Source organism: Budorcas taxicolor, chromosome 1, assembly GCF_023091745.1.
Source record: "Budorcas taxicolor isolate Tak-1 chromosome 1, Takin1.1, whole genome shotgun sequence".
Classification (NCBI taxonomy): domain Eukaryota; kingdom Metazoa; phylum Chordata; class Mammalia; order Artiodactyla; family Bovidae; genus Budorcas; species Budorcas taxicolor.
In genome coordinates this window covers 115,804,206-115,807,381 of record NC_068910.1, presented here as the reverse complement: position 1 = coordinate 115,807,381, position 3,176 = coordinate 115,804,206, and the positions used below count along the sequence as shown (strand labels likewise).

Genomic DNA, 3,176 nt, shown 5'->3' with positions numbered 1-3,176 from the left:
TAGAAAGAGTCTCTGTGTATGATTCTACTAACACAGAGGTTAGAAAGGTTTACTTAAGCAATACAGACACTTTTTTGGCACCAGGAAAGTGATACACTGACATACAGAATAACTTTAAGAAGCCTGAGATAGGAGAAGGAAATGAACCAATTTATTCTAGCAACTTAGAAAGTCAGTTTTTAAAATTTTAAATAATCAATTTTATTTGTGTGAATTTGTGTCTAATATCATCACTATTATAGAAAAAAAGGCATATTCAGAGCATAATCTCAAATTAGAATTGAATGAATGGGAGCTACTATTTTAAAGTTTAAAGCTCTAAGTCATAATATTTTAATAGTATCAGAACCTCTACATTTTAAACATTCATGGTTTGTTGAGTCTAGTCTATTGAGCCCAGTCTCAACAAGTAACATGCTAACATCTGTGGCCCAGTTCCCACACAACACTGCTTCATTTAGCATTTCAGTTTTGCAACATGTGGTTCATGCGTCTTTACACCTCTGCATAAAATGAGCTAGCCTGCCCTTTTAACTATTTATGCCTCTTGGTATTTTTGTCACTCAGTATATATTATTTAAAGCTGAAGATGGTAGTTTTCAAATATCTATCTGCGGAACATAGCATACATTGGCTATTTGGATAAACTGAAACATGATTATATTAATAATTATTATTAATTATTGTTATTAATATTATTATATATTGTATATTATAATATATATATATTTGGGGGGATACCAAATTACTTTATTTGAAGGAATGGTACTAAAGAAAGAACTTAAGTAGATGTTTTGTTACAAATTATAGAAAAGATGAAGGTAACCCAAATAGGCATGCACTGCCTTGGTGACCAGGGAAGTCACCCCTGCGGCTGTGGGAAGCCAGCCTGAGGCTTAGCTCTCACTGTGTCCCAGGCTGCGCTTGTCAAGGAGGCACTCTGCCATGCCGGATCCAGGGGCCCCCATCTTGCGCGGGTTGGTTATGTGGTCACCCAATTCTTGGATGGCTTCCACCTGTTCATTCAGGTAATGAGTCTCAATGAAATCACAGATGGGGATCACTTTTTTCAGTGGCCAGTCTGTGCAGCTCCAGTAGTGATTGATTCACACTTCTTTCCAAGCACAGAGCATATTCCATTGTATTCTGCCCATTCTCCCAGTCATCACGGTCTGGTTTCTTGACATCCTGAAGGAAGATCCGGCCGCCTCGCCAGTTCTGCAGCTTCATCGTTTTCTCAGCATGCTCCCTCTCCTCATGAGATTGGTGAAGAAAGTATTTGGCAAAGTTCTTCAAAGCCACATCATCGCGGTCAAAATAGTATGACATGGACAGGTAGACACAGGAGGCATAGAGCTCCAGGTTGATCTGGCGGTTGATGGCGGCCTCCAAGTCTTGGTGGTAGTTCTGGAGCACCTGCGAGGCAGATGCGGGCGTCATTGGTGGGCAGCTGAGAAGGGACGGTGGTGGCGGTGGCGACGGCTGCTCAGCGCTGGAGCGGCGGTGGGGACCTTGGGCCAGTCGGACGGAGGGAGCTGTCAGGTGGTGACGAGGGTTGGCTCGTATTATATATGTGTGTGTGTGTGTGTGTGTGTGTGTGTGTGTGTGTGTGTATGACATGACATGACACGACACGACGTTGAAGTTGATCAGTCATGTCCTACTTTTTGCGACCCCATGGACTGTAGCCTACCAGGCTCCTCCATCCATGGAATTTTCCAGGCAAAAATACTGGAGTGGGTTGCCATTTCCTTCTCCAGGAGATCTTCCTGACCCCGGGATGACCTGGGTCTCCTGCGTTGTAGGCAGACACTTTACCATCTGAGCCACGAGGGCAGTCCATATATTGCAGCCATGAAATTAAAAGATGCTTACTCCTTGGAAGGAAAGTTATGACCAACCTAGATAGCATATTTAAAAGCAGAGACATTACTTTGCCAAAAAAGGTCCGTCTAGTCAAGGTTATTATGGTTTTTCCAGTTGTCATGTATGGATGTGAGTTGGACTGTGAAGAAAGCTGAGCGTGGAAGAATTGATGCTTTTGAACTGTGGTGTTGGAGAAGACTCTTGAGAGTCCCTTGGACTGCAAGGAGATCCAACCAGTCCATTCTGAAGGAGATCGGCCCTGGGTGTTCTTTGGAAGGACTGATGCTGAAGCTGAAACTCCAATACTTTGGCCACCTCATGCGAAGAGTTGACTCATTAGAAAAGACCCTGATGCTGGGAGGGATTGGGGGCAGGAGGAGAAGGGGACGACAGAGGATGAGATGGTTGGATGGCATCACCGACTCAATGGACATGAGTTTGAGTGAACTCCGGGAGTTGGTGATGGACAGGGAGGCCTGGAGTGCTGTGATTCATGGGGTTGCAAAGAGTTAGACACGACTGAGCGACTGAACTGAACTGAACTGAACTGATCTGATATATATATATATATATGTAATCTTTGTGTTTTTCTTAAGGTGAAAAGAAAAACAGTTCAGCCATGTTTCTACATTCAACTCTTGTTCTTTCTTGTCTTTATTACAAGAGTAATAATTTATCCTGTTTTGTCTTTAGTTTATTTTTTTTTTCCTTTTTCTTTTTCCTCACCTTGTACTTTCCTGGGTGTCTTGTGTTTGCATATCTTCTAAACTGAATCCATCACTACTGCAGAAAGTAAATCCTTTGTAAAATATTAGAGTTTTGCAAGGAAATCCTTTTTACAACTTTTCTATATAAACATCATGATATTTGTCAGAAAAAATTAATACAGGAAACTGAGTGAAACAAGTCTACTGAATAAGAACAAAGTAAACTTTAGGCTTCTTCATCTTGGAAGCATAATTTAAACAGTGACCAGTATTTATCTCATAAATACTTATTGAGTACCTTTTATACTTCAGATCCTGTATGGGTTTTGATATAGAACAGTGAACAAAGGAAAACAATTCCTCTTCTCATGGAGCTTACATTCAAGTATCAGTAGAAAGTCTGTTATTAAGGGTCAAGGTTTAGAAGGCTTAAAGTGTATATAATTGGGAACAGGGGTATTTGAGAAGAAAAGAATACAAATTTAGGAATACAAAATTGGATGTATAACTATTTAGAACAAAAAGAAATTCATAAAATTAAAAAAAATTAAATCTGGTACATGCCACAGGCATAAAATCAGGAAAGTAATAACAGATTACTTC

The 3,176-nt window shown here is 40.5% G+C and overlaps 1 pseudogene; it reads right to left on the bottom strand.

The window, feature by feature from the left end:
* Positions 1-896: 896 nt before the first annotated feature.
* LOC128054866 (ferritin heavy chain-like) lies at positions 897-1,440 on the bottom strand (annotated as a pseudogene).
* Between the last annotated feature and the right edge of the window lie 1,736 nt (positions 1,441-3,176).